General features: G+C 43.6%; 1 protein-coding gene and 1 long non-coding RNA gene across 3 annotated transcripts in view; one reads left to right on the forward strand and one right to left on the reverse strand.

The window, feature by feature from the left end:
- SLC7A9 (solute carrier family 7 member 9) overlaps positions 1–22,959 on the reverse strand; it is an 824,809-nt gene that overhangs the window by 657,269 nt on the left and 144,581 nt on the right. The window lies entirely within an intron of this gene.
- The window catches only part of LOC144798615 (uncharacterized), a 181,126-nt gene continuing 176,104 nt past the window's right edge, over positions 17,938–22,959 (forward strand). The window contains exon 1 of the long non-coding RNA XR_013603581.1: positions 17,938–19,878. This is a non-coding gene — a long non-coding RNA (uncharacterized LOC144798615). The remainder of the gene's footprint in view (positions 19,879–22,959) is intronic.

Here is a 22,959-nt window from a genome sequence, read left to right on the forward strand (position 1 = left end):
TGCTACAGGGAAAATACATTTTGCTTGTTTACTGGAGGTGTTTAGGGCAAAAATTCCTGCAACGCTTCTATATGGAATAGAACTTGTAGAGCTGAAGCATTGGGGTTTCTGCCACACAGTTGAAGGAAAATTATTAAGATCTTTATCTACTCTTAACACAGCTTGCTCGCTGGCCGCATGTAGGCTTGAATTCGGCCTTAGGAGTAGCTGGGTTCAGGGATTGTGTGCTTTAGTTAGATGGGTGGCCAGTTTGGCCAGAGGAGAACCGGGATCATTGAAAGCACTCCTTAAAGGAGAATTGTTGGGCAACTTTAAAGAGTTTTCTCAAATAGTTAGGAATTTTAGAAAAGCTGTGACACTCTTAGAGTTGGATGAAAGTACTCTTTTCTCAAATTCCCCGACTCAGCTAAAATCCCTGTTGAAACAGGCTTCGTGGGAACTTTGTTTTAAATTGGATAAGAATGCCCTTCAAAAAAAGAGGGGATGTGATCTCCTTCTCAATACTTTTTCTATAAAGCTTGCTCAACCGTATGTCTCATGGAATATTCCACATGGAGTTCGAAGACTATGGTTTCTCCTAAGACATGATTTATTACCGTTAAATCTCCTTTTATCAAAATGGTATGGATCTTCTTCGACATGTAACCTATGCAATATGGCTGTACAGGATCGAACTCATGTGTTGTTTTCATGCCCTGCATTGTGCTTTTTGCGGTTGAAATGGTTAAAATCGATTTGTCTTCAACTAGGTATTTTTAATGTGAATATCTTTTTACAGGCTTTGTATTCCCCACCTAATGAAATGTTTTGCTTCCAAATTTTTAACTTTTTTAAAGGTTTTTTAGCTATTTATTAATGAAATATGGAGGTGTCTGCTGCTGATTATCTTGTCCGATGTTAATTGTTGTAAACTGTCTTTGGGTTCTCTATGTATTCAAATTTATTTTCATTTGGGTATTTGTATTATGTATTTATGTGGCCCTCTTTTGAGAGCCAAAACATAATAAATAAAATTGAATATGGTACTCGCTATGTTGTACCACCGCATCTATGTCAGGAGAGCAAAGTATCGCATCAAGGCAGACATGGAGGTCATGCAAGGAAGCAAAGAAAGAATGATCCCGGAGAGTCGGGTGCGATGCTCTCCAGGTATCTATCAGCCCCCACCTATGCTGCCAGTCCCACCTGACCCTGGAGAGAGAATGAGTAGGTGCCCCTGAGAGGGGAGGATGGGATCTATCCAACTGGGCATCCGCGATTGAATTAAAATCCCCACCCAGGAGCACCGACCCGGTTAAAAACGAAGCGGGCTTCCCAGACATTTGTGCAAAGAATGACACTTGTTTCGTATTTGGTGCATATATGTTGCCCAGTACTACGTCCCTACCATTTAACCTCCCCGCAACCAGCACATACCGGCCCTCAGGATCCCTGAGCTGACGAAGGGGCTGAAAGGGAACTCCCGCCCGTACCCATATTTAAACCCCTTGCACAAAGGCGAAATATGTTGTGCAGAAAACCAGTCCTCTCCACCTACGCTGCAATGCCGCTTCTTCCTTTGGCGCTATATGTGTTTCCTGTAGGAAAGTCTATTGCAAAGCTGCCCCAACCTAGGGGAAGACTCCTCTGAGCACTGCAGCAAAGACTTGACGTCTTGTTCACTTGAAAAAATGTAATAAAGTTTTTTGAAAACAAATGGTAAACTGTATCTTTTATTTTCTTAGTTCATTGTTTCCAATGTCAACTCATTTTTTCATGGTTGCAAATCATCGTGAATATGTACTTTTCATCCATCAGATTTCTTTATCCCAATGCATTTTGGGCTATCATTCAGCCCTTCATCAGGGGATTACTCTACAAGGGAAAGGAAGAAAGAAATGGCAATCAGCCAGTTTGTGGTATGAAGGAGCTGTTGGTAGATATTGTGTGAACATCATGCATAATATGTCTATGTGAATCAGATGGTGAAAGTAACTGTGATCTCAGTGAACACTAGACGGTGTATAATGACGGTGTTTGTGAGGAAACAAAAAGATGTGCCAATCCATGTTGCCTTGCCAGTGTGGATTACAAGTGCAGATATCGCAAGGATACTAAAACTAATAATCCACACTGGCAAGGCAACATGGATTGGCACATCTTTTTGTTTCCTCACAGACACCGTCATTATACACTGTCTAGTGTTCACTGAGATCACAGTTACTTTCACCATCTGATTCACATAGACACCTTATGCTTGATGTTCACACAATATCTACCAACAGCTCCGTCATACCACAAACTGGCTGATTGCCATTTCTTTCTTCCTTTCCCTTGTAGAGTAATCCCCTGATGAAGGGCTGAATGATAGCCCGAAATGCATTGGGATAAAGAAATCTGATGGATGAAATGTACATATTCACGATGATTTGCAACCTTGAAAAAATGAGTTGACATAGGAAACAATGCACTAAGAAAATAAAAGATACAGTTTACCATTTGTTTTCAAAAAACGTTATTAAATTTGTTCAAGTGAACAAAACGTCAAGTCTTTGCTGCAGTGCTCAGAGGAGTCTTCCCCTAGGTTGGGGCAGCTTTGCAATAGACATTAGTAATTATACACGCTGTAAAGACCAGACAGCGAAACCTCTCCAGCACGCCACAGATCAATAATATATAATCAACAGGAATAAAGGAATAGAGCGGTGCAAGACCCATTCATTTTCTTTACTGTAGGAAAGCCAGGTGAACCCCCCTCCGAACTAAGTAGGTATGTATTTTATGTCTCCGTACCATAGTGTGCATTCCCCTGACATTCCAAGACAAATACTTCAAGTCAGAAACCGTACCCATGACATCGACCCACACGGACTCCACATAGTTAATTTCAACAGGTTACGCCATTTCCCCCCCATCATTCCCACATCACAGGAAAAACAAAGCCAACAACCCCACACCAGGACAGGCACTAGAACATTAGTCCCCATCCAAACTACTCCAAACTAGTTTTCCTCTCGTAGCTACAGAGGAACCATGGGAGACAGTGGTTACAGTCCTTCAAATACCAGCACCTCAGTACAAGTACCGTACCCGCCCCGCCCCCCAAGAGGCACCACAACTATATAATCACTTAACTTCCCATCAAATCCTGTCTCACAATCCCCATCACACCAAAAATCCGACAATGAAGATATCAATACCATAGCCCCTTAGGTTGATGAACAACCTGCTGAATAGTATGCCTCTATTATAGAAAGGGAAACATCATTTATTATTTCTATAGAAAAACAAGATATATAAATTAACTGTAACTTAGGCCTTCCAGATGCACTGCTTATACCCCATCATTTTACATCACTTTCAGCATGTTTCAGAATATAAATCATTACAGCACTCATGCCATCTAGAATTCCATCACTTATGTGCATGGTAGAGGGACTAGTTTTAGCCCATTTACTCTAGCTAGCGTGTTGACAAGACTCTGTACGGAGGTGTGCAAGCTATAGTAATTTTACTTCAGAGTGTAAATTATAACTTTGTTAGAACTATAAAGTTATAACTATAATTTAGTAATTTCTAAGGTTTGGGGGGGGACGTGGCATAGCCGAGCAGCAAAATGAGCACCTACTGAGAGGGCTCTGCCGGCCCACATGTAAATCCTTAATGATCTGATGTATCTCTGGTGTGATCCACAGCGCAAACTTCTGATACCGAGGAATATAAACTGGTTCCGGTAATTGGGGTCACAAAAAGCTGATTTCAGGACATGTGACACCTGCTGGCGCACTGTGACGCTGGGGGGGGACGTTGAGTCTGCTAGCCCTTGGGGCACGGTCCCAGGACCGCGAACCTGCTGTGGCTAAAGACTCACTGCGGTGAATCCAGCGACTACATCGTCCTGTAAACGTAGATACTGTCGAGGTCCGGAGACTATCCGGGGACAATGCCTTCAAGTGAAAGCTGCGGACGACGGACGGGTAGATGAGAGCGCCCTTCCCACCTCCCCGCAGTGCGACCTGGTAGCTGCTGCTCGGGACCCCGGCTCTGGCCTGCGGAGCAGTGCAAGCCCGAAGGCGAAGGCGGGGGCACGCTGTGGGACATTCCTATAGAGGCGGGCTGCGGCGATGGAAGGCTGCGCCTGTGAGGTGGTGCGGGGAGAGAAGTCCATGTTACCATGCCATCATGCTGAGCATAGTCTGAGTGTGGAGGCCCTGGTCTATGGAGAGGTGACTGCAGCTGTGGACACCTCTGAGCACCTCTTTCTTTGGGTATTGACCCTGACATGGTGCCGTTGCCTCCTGCTAGGACTTCGCCCTGCTGCACTGCGGCCACTGCTGCATCAACGGGGACTGGAGGGCTGCACGCAGCCGTGGGTGAAGCTGAGGCAGCCTGCTCACCCTCCTCTGAAGCTGCGACACCGGACGAGGTGTTGGACCACTTTGTGAACATGGAAGGGGCCGGCTGAAATCTGCATGACTGCACCGAAGACATGGCCTGCTGGGCCGTGGTATATGAGAGGCCGCCCTTGGGCCAGTGCTGCGCAGAACCTTGCCTGTACCCGGCTATGAGAAACAGATCAGAACGCCTTTAGCTCATTGCAGCAGGGACGGGGCACGCTGTCTCTCGACAGTTGCTCAAGGTGCCGGAGACTGCACTACCACGCTTCTGGATACTGTTAGTGGCCCGTGGATGCAGCAGGCCACTCACAAAGGATTGATTGGAGCGCGCAGCTAAAGCTTTCCCTCTCTGTTCGGGGGTGTACTGATGGCCCCACTAAGGGGAAGATAGATGCCAAGCAGGCTAAATTGAACTTTGGAAACAAAAGGCAGACCAGGCATATGGAAGCTGAGATGCAGCAGGATGCAGACAGTGCACCAGGACAGGTAACTGACCAAGCTGACATGCATCTCCGCACTGGATGTGAAGTCTAGCCTTAAAACCATTGATGGGAAATTAGACGCATTGAATGCCCGCCTAGATCAAGTAAAAAGGAGAGTAGAGAGACACAAACTTGCATAGATGCGCTCGAGAATGGAGCGGAGGAGGCCCATGAATTTTAGGTGGACACAAAGGAACAAATGCTCCAAATAGAGAAGGTCCTCTCTGTTATTTGCGCTAAGAATGAGGATCTTGAAGCTTGCTCTCAACGCGATAACTTGCGCATCGCTGGGGTACCGGAAACTACCGCCATGCCATCAATGGAAACTTATGTAGAAACCCTACTGAAGGACCTGTTTGGCGCGGATCTGCTCCAGTGTTCATGGTAGAATGGGCTCACTGGGAACCAAGCCCCAGTGGGGGCCACACCCAGGCCCATAATAACCCGGATCCTAAATTACAGATACCGCAATAGGGTTCTTCAGCTGGCCTATGAACGAGGTGACAGACAAAACCAAGGAAACAAGCTCGCCTTCTTCCCTGATTCTACCCCGGGTGTCCAGGCGGCACGACGAGAGTTCCTTCCAGTGAAGGGTCTGCTGCAAAAGGTTGAACTTCCTTACGCACTCCTATATCCAGCAAAGCTACGCATAACCCATGAAGGAAGGTCACACTTCTTTGCAGACGCAAAGTCGGCGCTGCAGTTCGTCAACCATCACACACACCTGAAACGATCAAATTCATCACCATCTGCAGGGGGAAGCAGAAGCACTCTGAGTGACAACGATTAACCCTTATGAGTGAACTTTACTGCTGTGCCTGTTGCAGACCCCTGACCAGCTGATATGGACAACATTAACTCTGCCTCCCCTGTATAACTATGAAGAAGGTTTCGTTCCTCAATTAGATTTTCTTGCAGAAAGGTGGCAGTGGAAGAACCCACAGAGCACCAAGTTAAATGGCCACCTCACTGTTACTGGCGAGGGTGTTCGCCATTGACGCCTTGCCCCCTGTGGGTGAATTCCCGATGTTAATGTACCAAGGTTCTAGAAGTTGGGGGGACAGGAGGGCCGGGGGCTTTTAACATTATGTGGTTACCTCATCAATTATCCGTTTTATTGCATGAATGTTCTCTCTTCTCAGATTGGGCAGACCTTGCAATACTTCTTCTGAAGAATATGATTTGATATTGTAAATATGAGCAGACAATTTGTATTTTTATGTCTAAAAATTATTGAACTATGTAGTGGAGTTTGAATGGAGATCATGGCCTCCCAATGAACTGACTGTTCCATCAAACAACAGTGTAAATATGTAAAAAGAGTAGCAATGGATGTTTATACAAATTGTTATAATCTTTATTGTGTACATATTAGTGTATATAAGAGGTTTTAAAACATTGTATGTTGTCTGTGTCTTGTACCCCTGAAGAAGTCCTTAAAAAGGACAAAATGTGTTGGCTACCTGCGAAGAAAAGAGAATAAAATTCAAAGAATAAAGAAATGTTTAAACAATTTCACTTGGTGGAACTGATTCTTTGTCTTTAATGTGTGCGGATAAAATCCTCTCTATAAATGTTTGATGTGGAAAGCTTTTTCACACACTAAGAAACTATGGGGGTCTTGTTTCCTTTGATCATTGCACCACATGCCAACAATTTCCCAAAACACAAATAAGTGTTGTATTAAATCCTAGACCTCTTGGTAAATCATTCTGCTGTATTTGGATAACCTAGCACTATTTTTGGGATTAACGCTAAAATACCTCATCATGAACTTTGAAGATATCCGGGAGACATTACTTGGTGATCTGTTAAGTAAAAATCTCGTGGCAGCCAATTATATGGAATCACGGGCCCCGAGAAGTAAGGGACTTAAAGAAAAGTTCATTAAACTCGAGCGCTTAAGGAAACAAGAGCTAAGCAAGTGGTGGGATGGGAACACCATGCGCAAATATTTGGAGAAAAGAAGAATCCCTAGAGGACTTCGTATAATGATATTTCCCAATTTTGAAGATCTTGACATAGATTTGCTTAAAGATTGGGAAGAAGGGTTGTATGATGCATCCTCTCCCTGACCAACGACCCCGACGCCGCCAGAGCCAACCTGCACGAAGGGATGAGAGAGGTTGCCGAATGGATGACGACCAGCCGCCTGAAACTGAACGCAGACAAGACGGAGGTCCTCATCCTGGGCTCCTCGCCCTCCGCCTGGGACGACTCCTGGTGGCCCCCCGCCCTGGGCACCGCACCCACACCGACGGACCACGCACGCAACCTGGGCTTCATCCTGGACTCCTCCCTCTCCATGACCAGACAAGTCAACGCCGTCTCCTCGTCATGCTTCAACATCCTGCGCATGCTACGGAAGATCTTCCGGTGGATCCCCACCGAGACCAGGAAGACTGTCACCCAGGCCCTCGTCACTAGCCGACTGGACTACGGCAACGCCCTCTACGCCGGAACCACCGCAAAGCTCCAGAAGAGACTCCAGCGGATCCAGAACGCCTCAGCCAGACTCATCCTCGACATCCCACGAAACAGCCACATCTCCGGACACCTGAGAGACCTGCACTGGCTCCCGGTCAACAAGAGGATCACCTTCCGCCTCCTCACCCACGCGCACAAAGCCCTACACGACCAAGGCCCGAGCTACCTCAACAACAGGATCAACTTCTACGCTCCCACGCGCCCCCTCAGATCAACCAGCCACGCCCTCGCCGCCGTCCCCCGCATCCGAAGAGCGACAACAGGAGGAAGGTCCTTCTCCCACCTGGCTGCAAAGACCTGGAACTCACTCCCGTCCGACCTGCGCCTGACCCAAGACCACCTCTCCTTCAGGAAGAAGCTCAAGACCTGGCTGTTCGAGCAGTAACGGCACCCCCCCCCTCCCAGCGCCTTGAGACCCTACGGGTGAGTAGTGCGCTATACAAATGACATGATTGATTGATTGATTGTTGGATGATGAGAGGAAAGTTGCCAAATTAAAAGAAGAGATTGGTAAACTTGAAAGGGAGATCACAGAAATGAAGTTAGATGATGCAACAAAAAAGAATTATGATATTCTAAAAGGCGAACTAGCTAGTTACCAGATATACTTAAGAGAAAAGAAGCAAAAGAAGATTTTGAGGGACGAAGGAAACTATAATAAGGGAAGAATATTTACCTTTGCAAAGAAGTATGACGATATCCCAGCTAGGCCGGTAACTAATGGTTTGAATATAACCAGGGATATAAGTGTGTCATCGAGTAGTGTCTCCCTCTCCTCAGTTGAGATTGAGCAAGGGGGGGGCGTCAGGTTCAGATATTCCAGAACAACCAGCTTTGCTTTTTTTAAAAGAAGTTCAAAGATATTGCCTGGTCAACAAAAAGAAACCAATGGGAAGAGGAGGAGAACAAGGAGGGGGGACACAAACATAAAACCAAGCTTCCAAACCAGACAGCAAACCAAGTTCAATCACAACAGGAGATAAATCTCCCCATTCAAATGGGGATTCCAAATGTAATAAATGACCTTTCCTTTTCTGAGAACAATGGGTGTTGGTTGCGTTGGTACTATCTCTGCAATATTTTTAATATTTTTAGTATGTGAGAATAATATATAGGAATGCAGTATGAGATGGTTTAAAAATGTACTTATGTATGGTTACTTTGGATTGCAGCCCTGAAGAAGTCAAATGTGCTAGCATTGTGCACGGCGAAACACGTGTTGGCTGCTTTTTCTTTGGATTTTGGTACAATAAAAGTATTATTTTGAAAGACTATATGAGCTGGCCTTTGTATTGACACGGAATACATATCTATGGACTGAACTGTACCAACTGAGAAATACTCTGTTGGATAGTGACTTCATATGGACACTACACAAATGATTGTATGAGTGCTCGGGGAAGACTTGTGTGTTTTATTGTTATCTGCATCTGCGGATTATAGTGGGGTTGTATGGTAACCAGCCCCTCATCCCCTTTGAGCACCACTTGATACATATGGTATTGCACTTTCCCCCTATTGTGCTGAGCGCCCGTTTATATTACTGGTTACCAGTCATTAAGGATTAGTAAATGATACTGACAACATGAGTCTCAAGACGGACGCTCCATTTTGCTGCCCTTTTGCCGCCAAACCGACCTGTGAATTCCTGAGGCCCTGGGACGCCACAGCCTGCCGTCAACTGCCCTCTGACGGGGACCACAGCACCACAGAGCCCACTGAGCGCGCCTGGACCCCAACATCCAGAGTCCCCAGGGCGCGCTCAGATTGCGTCACCACCAGCGCCAGGAGGCGCATAAATATAGAGCGACCCTCCCGCAGCGCGGTGCCAAGGGCGGGCCCGTCCGTGCCCGTCATAGGCCAGGCTGGGCCACCCCTCCAATGTGCCCCTCTTCCCCAGGTGAGAAAGAATCCGTAAGTGTCCCGGATTGTCTTCATTGCCGGCAGCACAACAGTAACCTGTGTCAGTCTTGCCCCCAGAGTGTAACTTTATTCCTGCCTTATCAGACGACCATGGCGCATCGATCTTGGAAGGGGGGGAAGTTAGTGCCTAACTCCATAGGGGGTAGTATCACCGGGACACTGGACAATTTCATCACCAGAGCAGAAATTAGAACGCGAAATAGCACTTACAGAAAAGCGGCTATCCCTGGAATCACTTGGTTCAAAACTGTCCTCAATGGGTAACATCAAGAACGCATTAACCCCAGATCACCTAGACAACCAGAGATCAAGTGGGCTTAGCCGGCTGGATAGAAGTACAGGACCAGATGGGTACAACACGACCACCTCTTTGAACTCCACACTAGGCAGTAGTACATCATCTGTAGATAACAGACCCGGTACACTGTGTCCCATGAAGGCCCAGGTCGACACCTTATCAATAATCCCAGTACTAGGCCCTAAACAACCAGAGAAAAGAAAGAGGGGCGGAGGACGACAAAAGGGCAGAGGTTCGAAGGTACCGCAAAACAGCAAGCAAGGTGGCAAAACTATTCCCCTTTATAGCCCCTACATCTGTTAACGCCACCACTGTCCAGCAGAGTGTGCCACCACTTACAACCCATAGTGTCACATCTCAACCACCTAAATGCCTCATACCAGCACTACAGGCTGACGCAGATCTAGTGGTACAGGTGGAACAAATCTTCAAGTCACTCATGTTACCACTCATAGAGAGATTAAAGATAATAAATGAGAACCTGGGTAAGTTACAACAGGCTACCCTTAAAAACACCCGTATGCTGGAAAGCCGGTCAGTTTGCAAGAAAATTGGGGGCCCCGTCTCAAACCCTAGCACACAGATAGTTTCTAATAAAAATTCTTCACCTAACCCTCGCCCAACCCAACCCGCCTTAGCTGAGCAGCAAGGGAACCCAATCAATAGGGATACCAGAATAGAGGACGGAAGAAATAACATCATGGGCGTTTCTGGAAAATCAAGAGCTGAGGGAGTTAACCATAAATATCAGAAACCTAGTATTTTACCATCCATACAGGCTAACGGTAACCCAAATTTCGACAAGTCTATCAGTAAAGAGGGCAATCCTCCTGTCATCGACTTACCCCCACAATCTACCCCCCTAGTGATAGTATTGGGAAATGTACCACCTCTCCCCGAGGGAGTCAATGAGGATTTCAGCCAACTTAAAAACAAGGTGACTCACTGGCTGTCTCGTAACACTGTAGTGGGGCATATGGCAGGGTACAACGTCATCATGGCCCGCCGAGTATCATAGATAGGTAGCTCCAGAAAATCAAGAACTGGTGATTGTATAGTGATGAATTTTAATAGCCCAGCACCAGTAAAAAGGATATTCAGGGAAGTGGAGTCAGGAACAGCACATAGGGGCCAGGGTATAGAGATCTTGCCATTAGGCTTTTTCTATAGGTTAGTGACTGACTGTGGACCAGAAAACTGGAACAGGGGCTACCAAGTTGGGACATCTTTCACAGAGGACATCCGGGGTTGGGCTTAATACCTTCGAGGCCTATCTGGGATTACACCTGGGGCAGTCAGGGATACTCCCCGCTTCCTGTGGGCCCAAATAGGTATGCAGCCCTATCCGGCCTTAATGATTGCGATTGACCATGTACAGACAGCCCTGTGCCAAAGCCTGTACCAGTGGAGGTTATATTAGAAAATCCCGCCCCCACTGTAGGTGTAAACTGTGGAGAATAAACCCCCCCCTGGAGAAATACCCCTTGCTATCCCTGGGTAGACCACCACGGATATTAGGGAGCACAACCTTGAGCACAATGTACTCTCCTGGAACATCGCCAGATTGGCGGGAAAGGTTCTGGACCCTCTATGGGTAGATTTTTACAGCCAGTACTCGATCATATGTTTGCAAGAGACGTGGCTTGTCAACTGTAACATCCCGATGGTTGGGTATGGAGCCTTCTTTGTCCCAGCGACTAAAGGAACCTGTGGCAGAGCAATGGGGGGATTGGCAATCTTCACATCATTGGCCTTCAGATGTAGTATCAGGGCTATCCCCACCGATAATAGAAACATACAAGCTATTTCCCTGGGGCACAAAGATAATAGCCTGTTAGTGATTAATTTTTATAATGCCATCAATAAAAAAGAGGGCTGTGGGATCACTGAGCTGAACAATTATGTTGAACTGCGCTGTGGTACCCATAGGAAGAACCTGATCATCGCAGGAGATTTTAATGTGCACCTCTGTGGTGACCCAAAAACTAACGTTATTGGAATATTGGGCTGCCCATTGATATCGGGTCTCCATTTTGAGCACACTAAACAGGGAAATGCTCTTAATGACATGTTAAATGCGCACGATTTATCCTCTGCGATGAGTCACGCCCCCCCACTTAGCAAACTAAGGGAACCTACCAATAAAGGCAGAGGACCTGGTTCCTTTATTGATCACATCTTGTTAGCTGGATCCACCCTACCCCTTCTTCAGGGTTTCTCTATAATCCCAAGCGTACACAGTGACCATAACCCGGTCTGTGTAACCATGGGAGGGAGCATCATGAAGAAAAAACGCTTCGATTTGGGCAACAACACGATGCAACCAACCGATGGAGGGCGGAGGATTAAATGGAATCAAGTTATCCCATCCCTTTTCCACGAGACACTTAATAGCGCCTGTGTGGTAGAATTTTCTCGTTGCCTTCATGCCGAATCATCGGCCACAGGAATCCTACAAGCCTTTGAAGGGATTGCAACTAAGGTGGGAGCGATGCTACAAGCACCAGGGAGACCCAGCAAGCCTAGGGAATCAAAATGGTTCTGTCAGTTATGCTCCAAAGCCGCAAGAGAACAAGATGGCTTTGAAAGTAACACCCAGGAATAGAACCCTGATCAGTGCACTCCGAATAAACTATAGAAAGGTCTTGGCCAAACGTAAAGCGGAGCTGAAAGAAGCGTTATGAAGGGAACTCCTAGACCCCGAAACGTTATCTAGTAGTTCAAGATTTTGGAGTACTATTAACCGCTCACCCCTTTTAGCTGAAGGCGTTAACAAAGTGGGCTCCAACATTACAGAGGATGAATGGGTGTCCCACTTTGCCAATATTTTTAAAAACATGTACACATCGGTAACCCCGCCTGATATTATCTCAGGAAAGGATGTAGTGGCGTTTACAGTGAATGAAATGGAGGAGGGTATACACAACCTTACCAACAAGAAGGCTCCTGGCCCGGATGGTATTCCCCCGGACCATTTTAAATCAAACCCGCCCTTCTGGGCCCTGATTCTGGCTGCCGTGGGTAATGCCGCTGCCAAGGTCGGATGCCCAACATTCTGAGGAGCATCCACAATCGTACCAGTATATAAAAAGGGAAACTGTAACTGTACTGTGAACTACAGACCGATCTCCCTGATAGACTCTGTTGTGAAGGTCTTAGGAGGGGTCATATTGAAGAGACTGACCACATGGGCGGAGGAGAATAAGATCATCTCAGACACCCAGTATGGGTTCCGCCCCGGTCATTCTACTATGGCCAGTGCCTAAATCTCTACCTGATCCTGGGAAAATACACCATCGCTCGCACAGGGACAATCTACATGGCCTTCATGGATCTTTCCTCCACCTTCGACTGTGTCAACCGGGGAAAGTTGTGGCAATCCATGGGGGCCATGGGTGTGGAGCGTAATTTGGTGGACTTTTTAAGGGACCTGCATAGAGATACATAGGCTAACATCAGATACTCCATAGACCTCAAGGTATCCAGGAATTTTAGTACAGAGAGGGGGGTTAGACAGGGGTGTATACTGGCCCCCTTCCTTTTTAATCTTTACATAAATGACCTAGAAGGATCACTGTTAGAAACGGGGGCAGATTACCCATATGTGGGACGGCGGGGACTGCCCGTCTTGCTCTACGCAGACGACGCAGTCCTCCTTGCTCGCACCTCGAAAGGGCTACAAACCCTACTTGATGCTTTCCATGGGTTAATGGCCAAGCGTGACTTGTTCATAAACAATTCCAAGTCCTATGTGATGCAGGTAGGACAGCGTACAAAAAGACAGTATCCCTTCTTGGTTAATGGAGTCAGAGTGCCCACATGTACTAAATTTTTGTACTTAGGAGTCCTATTTGATCACCGGCTTAATTGGGCTGCTCTTCTAAACAAAAAAAGGGAAGAGGTTACCAGGGCCAACGCCGCGCTATTCGGCTTTGCTGCCGAATGGGCAAACGACCTGTGGCAGCTATGCTACAGATCTACCGTGCCAAGAGTATGGCCATAGCCAGCTATGGGAGCGACCTATGGGGATACTCTGACCTAGAGGGCCTACAGATGACAGAAAATAACTTTTTTAAAACAGCTGTTGAAGGTACCCAAGGGGACCGCAAACCTGCTTGTCCATGAAGAAACCGGCACGCCTTTTATCTGTGACACTCTGGCCCTCCGCCCCCTCACTTTTTGGTTACAATGCTGGCTCAATAAAAATCTTGGCCTCACACATAACCGGTTAAAAGAAATCCTGAGTTTAGATCACATGATCAACATCCCATGGATAAAATATCTAAAAAATTGTTTTAGCAACTTGGGATGCCTGGACCTGTTTTTAAAACCGGAAGGTATCATCAGACAAGACGTGGTGCTTGTAAAACACCTCTCCACCTTGCGTAAAACAATGGAAAGGGAGGAAAGAGACATGCTGAAGCCCAGTGTTCGTAGATATGTAATGCTTAAAACCTCCGTAGATATTGAACCATACTTACTGGGGCTGATACCTGCATATGAGCAATTTTTAGGTTCAGATTAAACATATTTCATCTTTTACTAGCAGTCCCAAGGGGATGTCATAAAGGAAACGTGTTAGCACCCTGTGGCTGCGACAACTTGTCTCATCAGGATTTGCTACACTTCTTGTTCTTTTGTAAATTTTATGAATTCCCAAGGACTTTTTATCTAAAACCCATTTTAAAAAAGTTACATTTTGTGCAAGTGCCCGCACTTTATTATCTGCAATTGCTAAAACCAGACTGTACCCCCTTTGTGGCCGGTTTCCCGGTTTCCTGAAATGTGCAATGAAGTATTGGAAAAGTTTAGACCCTTAACTGTCCAGTGCATCGTCTTTCTTCTCTTTTTAGGTCTTCTTTTTAAAAAAAATTGTCTTTATATGTTACCCTCCTCATTGTGTAAACGCTGATGTAAACCTATCCTTGCTATGTCCAATGTGTATGATATGTAAACTGTGTATTTTAACCTAAGAATGAAACGTTTTGTAAATTTTTTATAACTTTTATGGTTACTTATTAAGAAATCCAAATAAAGTATTTTGAAATGGAAATGGAGTCTCAAGATTGTTAATTTGTTTAAATGCACCTTGTCTGCTACCAAAGAAAATGTATTAAGCAATGGTCTGAAATTTTTTTTATTTGAAAAATGTGATATCACAGATGCACATATTGATTTTTTTAAATTTGTGCGGAAATTAAAATTAAAACAACAATTTTTCAAGGTACGTCAGACCACTCTTGTTGATATACCGAATGTATCTTTACAATCTTCATTGTCTATAAAAGATGTAAATGTGATACATACACTCACCACAATAGAAGAAGAAGATACATATGGTAAATTAAGAAAATTGGTGAATTAATTAAACATAGAAGAAGATCTAACGTTGGATAGTGGATTGAGACCTCTGTCCAAATTCATTCCACCAGCACATAATGACATGACTCGAGAGAGGTTCTATAGGAAGGTAATGGCAGAGTTTCATCAATTAGAGGATAAATACTTAAACAATAAACTATACTGGCTGCCCAAACCTTTCCAAAAAAAGATAGAGATGCCTTAACGGACTTGAAAAATGACAAAAACATTGTCATACGGGAAGCAGACAAGGGGGGCAATGTTGTTATTTTAAATACAGGAGATTATTTGGGAGAGCTGAATAGACAACTAAACAATGAAGTATGCTATGAGAAACTGAAAGGAAATCCTATTTCTGAAATTGAGTGCAATGTTAATGCACACTTGAGGGAATAGCATGAAACCTGCCCCTTATCGTATAGGGAGTATATGTATTTAAAAGTCGAAAACTCAAGATTCCCATGTATCTAGTTGCTCCCGAAAATTCACAAGACTTTAATAAATCCTCCTGGTCGGCCCATAATATTGGGTAATGGGGGACCTACTGAGTGTCTAGCAGAATATATAGACGGATATCTCCAACTTTATGTGAAAAATCTCCCGTCTTAATTTAAGGACAGTCGCGATGTTCTAGATAAGCTGGAAGACTTTAACTGGGACAGTGAAGACTTGCTTTTTGTAACTATGGACTCTGAAAGTCTATATACGTGTAGACAAATAAGGAATGGATTGGAAGCACTGAGATTCTTCTTATATAGAAGAAATGCTAGCCATCTTGATCATACTCAAATGCTGATAGAAATGGCAGAAATGGTTTTGACCACTAATGTTTTTTTGCATGATGGGAAATGGTTCCTTCAAAGATAGGGAACAGCGATGGGTTCTAGGTTTGCTCCAACTTATGCAAACCTTTTCATGGGTTTGTATGAGGTGGAGCAGACCTATGGAAGAGGAGCCCAAAAGTGGATTGAAAAAAAACATATTTTATGGTTGTTATATTGATGACATTCTGATGATTTGGAATGGGAGTGTTAAGACTTTGAAGGAATATCCCACTTATCTCAATACAAACAGATTTAATGTTAAGTTAACAATGACCTATAATGAAAGGGAAATTGATTTCCTTGACCTCAGACTGCATGTTAAACATAGAAGAATTGAGAGTGAGATTTTCAGGAAACCAACTGCGTGCAATAGCGTGCTACATGCTTCGAGTTTCCATCCCCAGAGTACCATTAATGCCATACTGTATGGTGAGATAGTACGGGCTTGAAGAAACTGTAGTGAGGATGAACAGTTTTTACGGACGATTGACGACATTAAGACTAACTTTAAAGACGGAGGCTATGATGACAATACCTGCTTTGAAAAAGCTGAGATCAGAGCTAAAGCATTGGACAGAAAACAGACCTTGACTGGCAATATGGACAAATCAAAGAAAATAAGAGAGCTACTGAATCCAAAAATAATGTGCTGTTTATTACACAGTACAATCAACACAATAAATACACCTTTAATGTGTTGAGAATAAATTGGTCTATATTGAGCACAGACACAAGCCTGTCGGATATCATTCCATGTAAACCGAAGGTAGTGTACCGCAAAGGTAATACCATCAAACAAAAGCTCTGTCCAAGCTATGTAAGAGAAAAGGATACAGATCAGACAGAAAGAACATGGTTACCGACTAAACCCAATGGTTTCCATGTTTGTGGTAACTGTTCTGTGTGCCGGTTGGAAAAGAACAAAACCACAGAGTTTATGTACAACACTAACAAAACCCACCAACTTATGTCTTTCATTAATTGTAATACAACAAACATGGTCTATGTAATTGGCTGTGCATGTGGAAAATTCAACATAGGAAGTAGTATACGTTTTCTCAAGGTAAGGATACAGGAGCATGTACGTGCGATAAAAAACCTTGATGAAAGGTATCCGGTTTCAATACACAGAAAGGAAGAGCATCCAGATAACCGAGATATTTGGTTTCATGCTATAGAACATCTTGTCAGAGGTGAGAGGGGAGGCAACAGAGAACTTTCTTTACACCAGAGAGAGGCAAAATGGATATGTAAGTTATGCACAACGCACTAGGGCCTGAATAGCAACTCAGAGATTCATTATTTTTTATAGAGTGTCTCTATGTAACCTATGCTTAGATATGCATTATTTACTATAGCGTGTTTCTCTGTGACATAGTCTCTTGACACATGTATTACATGCACTGCCTCCTCTGAGATATTGGTGATGTATAACAGCTAAATATGACTTAAATGGTTTAACAGCTAAATATGATCTATAGTATTGATTATTAGACACTATGCTCCACTCCGACTGAAATGTTTCATAGATGAAAATGATTATTGATGTAACCACACCTTTCAGGAGGTATATGAAGAATCAAACATGTAGTGCATGATTTATAACAATTGTAACTTTGATGTCTATTAAGCATTGCTGTGGTTACGTTATCACTTGTTATTTGAAAAAATTAGATTGCGGGTTTTGGGGCGTCATACTCTGATAATCTCAGGACTGGATTGGATTTTCCATCACATGACTATTGCAGTGATATAGTGAGGTCTGATGTTGACATTAGCACAGCCATTGGGTCTTAATTGCCATAGAGACACGCAATAGACTGCACTTAAAATCATGGTATTTTAATCAGGATTTGTATTGATCTTACAACATGGGCCACTTTAAGGTGGCGAGATAGTGATGTCCGGTGCTGGGATCTGCTCAGTCATTGGGCATCAATTGCCATAATGACACTATATAGACTATACTTAAAATCAGTGTACTATAATCAGGATTGGCATTGATAATTTTTCTTTTCAATCGCCTGTGATAAGGTATGATCTTCGGACATTAATAAGGCATGCATACAAAAGCGCATGCGTATCCTGAATGAATGAGAGGTTTTCAAGTTTAAATTTATTCGGTGGCTTTTTATCTATTTTAAAGTTGGGCCATAGATGGATTAGCCTCTGAAGTGTGATTTTTTTTCTTTTTTTATTCCTTCTGTAAACGGCAAGAGTAAAAATGTCTAAATGGGTTACAATGTCTATGGTCACTATAGAAAATACTCTCTTAAAAGATGGCTGCCATTCTGAATTGACTTTGTGAGAAAAACGAGGTCTGCATGGAATTGCGCATGCGTACTCATTATTGATAAAATTGAACCCCGACACTCAACTTTGTATCTGCCTCAGATTTTTTGAAATAGGCCATAGATACATTAGGGGCGATTCTTCTTTTTTTGTTGATCTTTACCACAAATGGCAAGTGTCAAAAGTAAGAACGAGAAGAGCATTTTGCAATGTTTTAAGAAGGGCCACACTACAAGATGGCCGCCATTTTGGCTCTTACATACAGCTGATTGTGCATGCGGTGCAAAGGAGGGAAGATATAAAACCCGGGTCTCGTATGAGACTCGTCTTGGTGGTGTTTGACGCGGAAAGATGGACGAATGCCCAGAACACGCTTTTAAAGGTGAGCGCAGCCCAGATTTTAATAGGATGTTTGAAAAGTGGGCTTTGGCTTAATGGTTGTATTTGGGGGAAAAATATACCTCAACATTGGTATGGGAAAATGACCATGGTTGGTGCTTTTATTTTAATACTTTGAATGGAGGGAGTGTGACTGGTAAAAGCACCTTTACTCTAAGGCAGTCGCTCTAAGCGGGATGCTGCTGCGTGAACAAGGACCTAATCATTTAAATTCTTGAACTCATGTGTCGATACAGTCCCTGTTGGGCATTAGAACTAATAAAAAGAGGTCACGTCGACTTTATATGGTAGCGAGATTTATGCATTGTGCGCTTGATTAAGAGTGCTTCAGATAAGGATAGAACGGTTGCAATGTTTGTTTAAAATGCTTTTTGCCCTACAATAATGACATTTAAGAATAATGTTGTATTTATAATAGCGTGTTGACACATAACGGAAGGGCTTAGGGAAACTGCCTGTTTCTTTCCTTGAGCATTAGGATAACAATATGGAACAAAGTAGTCACTTTTATGGAAAGCATTATGACCAGCATACAGAATGCGGCAGTAATAGCTTAATGTCCTGATAAGATGTGTTACCCTAAACTAATTTTGATTTCAAAAGTCACACATAATAATGAGTATTGGGGAGTAGGTAATAAATCCAAACAGGCTTTTTGTTGCATTAATATTGGTCTGCCAAAAATAATAAAAACTATTACAATATGTGACTGTTATGTTTTACGTTAAAGTTACGGGTCAACAATGACCACACACCGTTCAAGGTAATATACTCTATAATATCAGCTCAACTAAGGACTCAAAATAAAAGACGTACAGGTACGGTTGCCTAAATGAAGATTATCAAACGTAAACACTATATTACTGACAGTGATGCAAACGAGAAGAATAGAATAGGGTAGTCATAAGAAATATTGAATAATTGACAATTTTAAGATATTGACGGGCTGTAAGTTATTTGATTGCCCGTATGCATGTATTGATGATATGCTGCAATTAGTGATAGGGTTTGTGGGCAAGAGGGCTGTCTTTTTAAGTATAATGTCAGTACCTGTTTGCTAAAATAACATAGTTGGAGAATGAATTATTTTGTTTATAAACATTATGATCAAGTATGTGCAATAACGGACAGATGTATACATTCTATCTTGCAGCTACTGAGGCTGCCATCTTCCCAAAAATATCATAAAAGGGAATAAAGTGACAAGCGCTACTTTGATCGAGGATTCCAATACCGTAGAGACACAGGTATGGCTCCTCTGAACAGGATGTTTTTAAATGTTTAAATTGGATGTATGTATAAATAGATAAGCTGCTAAGCGATTATAAAATCTGACATATCCCATTATCTTTATATATCTCCCAGAAGAAGTATTGCAAGGTCTGCCCAATCTGAGAAGAGGGAACATTCATGCAAGAAAACGGATAAATGATGAGGTAACCACATAATGTTAAAGACTCTGTATATTGTCTTATTTATTACTAGGTTGTCCTGTCACAAGCATTTACTAAAGTCTGTCGATCTCCCAACGATGCTGCACAAGTCTTTGTGCATTGCTTCATTTATTATTAGATTGTTCTGTCACAAGCTTTTACCAAAGCTTGTTGTTCTCCCAATGATGCTGCACAAAACTATATGAGCTTCTCTCATTTGAAATTCTTTACTTAGGTTTTTTTCAGTTCAGCTTGTGTAAATGTATATAGAGAAGGTATATTTTATGGTTTTAAGAGTAAGATATATAGAAGTTTCCCATACTGTCTTACTGATATGGAGTATGAAGAATATGATTTGACATTGTAAATATGAACTGACAACTTGTAATTTTATGTCTAAAAATTATTGAACTATGGAGTGGAGTTTGTATAGGGATCATGGCCTTCCAATTAACTGACTGCGCGGTCAAACAACAGTGTAAATATGTAAATAGATTAGCAAAGGATATTTATACAAATTGTTATAATATTCTTTATTGTGTACATATTAGTGTATATAAGAGGTTTTAAAACACTGTATGTTGTGTATGTCTTGTAGCCCTGAAGAAGTCCTTAAATAGGACGAAACATGTTGGCTCCGTGCGAAGAAAAGAGAATAAAATTAAAAGAATAAAGAAATGTGTGAACAATTTCACTTGGTGGAACTGATTATATGCCTTTAATGTGTGCGGATAAAATCATCTCTGTAAATCTATTGTAATACCTTCCCCTGCTCGAGCTTGGCTCAACAGCAGGAGGGCAGACTTGCGTCTATGGCTGGCAGCATTCATCTTGTGATGACAGGGTTGAGAAAGCTGGTACCGTCTGTACCGGTGTTGTCATATTTCTCCCTCTAGGAGGGTGGAATCATACCTCTCACACCAGTTACTGGTGTTAAGGTATGATTTCAACATGTTTCCATGCAGCCGTTTTAAAGTTAGCGTTTACAGCTAGGTTATAATGCACTAACAGTATATGGTTGGCTGCATCACAGAACAACCCCAGAGAACAGGTCCTGAAGGCTGCAGAAGGGCTCTGCTCATGCATGGGCACCATCTCACATAAAACCCAGCACCCTGCCTTCAGGATTGATAAGGCCTGCCATAGGGGTGACTGATAGGTTTATATGTGCAATGATATAAGGTAGATATAGTGAACCTATATCTAAGTAAGGGGTGTATGTACCACCTTGCATAGGCTATAGTAGCAGACATGTGGTGTTAATTTGAGTGGTCTCTCAGGGGTGGCACAATACATGCTGCAGCCCCTGGGAGGCCTCTGGGGTACCTATGCCCTAGGTACATAGTATACCATATACTAGGGACCTATAAGGGTACCCCAGAATCCAATCTGGAGTGTACCTAAAGTACATGCAATCACTTTTGAGGAGTAAGCAGCTAGGCAGGGGGCCTGAATATCAGGATACCAGCCAGACTAAGTTGAAAACAGTGAAACATTAGCAAAAAGTGGGGGTAACTATAAGAAGCAGATCCTAGTCTCCTACACCCCCCCCTAATGTCAGGACATTAAATTAACCTTGAACAGTTGAGTCTTCATGTTCTAAGTGGCAATATCTAGAGAGTCTCTCTGCATTGGCATGGTTACTCACAGGTCTATGTTGCACTGTATAGTCCATCCCCTGGTGGGAAATGGACCACCTCAAAGTTTGGGGTTTTCACCCTTCATCTGTTTTAGCCATAAGAGAGGCTTATGGTCTGTGTGAACAATGAAGTGAGTGTCAAACAAGTATGGCTTCAGCGTCTTCAGAGCCTAAACCACAGCAAAGGCATCCCTCTCAATAGCTGACCGTTTCTCTCTGGATATCAGCCTTCTGCTAATAAAAGCGGCTGGCTGACCCTGACCTTCATCATTCAATTGTGATAACACAGCCCCTACCCCCAACTCAGACGCATCTGTTTGGACAATGAATTGTTTGGAGTAGTCATGACTTTGCAGAATGGGAGCAGTGCACATGTCCTGCTTCTGGTGATCAAATGACTTTTGACAGATAACTGTCCACTGAACTTTCTTTGGGATTGTCTTGGAAGTTAAGTCATTCAAATGGGTCACTATGGATCCATAACCTTTGAAAAACCTCCTATAGTACCCATTCAGACCCACGAAAGCTCTGACCTGAGTCTGAGTGGTTGAAGAAACCCTGCCCATGATGGTATGGATTTTGCTCCACAATGGTTGAACCTAGCCTCCTCCAACAAGGTGGTCCAGGTATACAACTTGACTCTGCCTTATCTGGCACTTGGTGCCCTTGATAGTGAGGCCTGCTTTATGCAGGGCCCCCAAACCATTTCTCAGGTGGAACCGGAGATCCTCTCAGGTGGAGCTAAAGACAGCAATATCATCTAGATATGCTGCACTATAGGCTTCCAGGCCTGTAAGGACGTTATTCACCAACCTCGGAAAAGTGGCAGGTGCATTCTTCAAACCAAAGGGCATCCCCACAAATTGGTAGTGCCCACTAGGGGTAGAAAATTGTGTTTTTGACTTTGCATCCTCAGCTAATCTGATTTGCCAGTAGCCAGCTGTCAGGTCAAATGTGCTCAGACACTTGGCTGAGGCCAAAGTATCTATAAGCTCATCTGCCCTAGGTATTGGATCAGATTCAGTCCCAGTGACTGCATTAAGATCTCTGTAGTCAACACAAAACCTCATCTCTCTCTTACCATTCCGGGTGTGAGGTTTGGGTACCAAGACTACTGGACTAGCCCAAAGGCTAGCTGAGGGTTCAATCACTCCCAAATCCAACATCTTCTGGACTTCAGTCCTGATACAGTCCCTGACATGGTCAGGTTGACTGTAAATCATATTTTTAACAGGCAGACTGTCTCCAGTGTCCACTTCATGAGTGCACCAGGTAGTCTGACTTGGAGTCAGTGAAAACATATGTTTAAACTGATTGAGAACTTTTTTGAAATCAGTTTGCTGCTGGACAGTGAGGCTGACTGCCAAGGCTACACCATCAACTGAACCATAATCAGGGTTCTGTGAGAGTAGGTCAGGGAGGGGATCACTCTCTTCCTCCTGTCC

Source organism: Lissotriton helveticus, chromosome 12 (assembly GCF_964261635.1).
Source record: "Lissotriton helveticus chromosome 12, aLisHel1.1, whole genome shotgun sequence".
Lineage (NCBI taxonomy): Eukaryota > Metazoa > Chordata > Amphibia > Caudata > Salamandridae > Lissotriton > Lissotriton helveticus.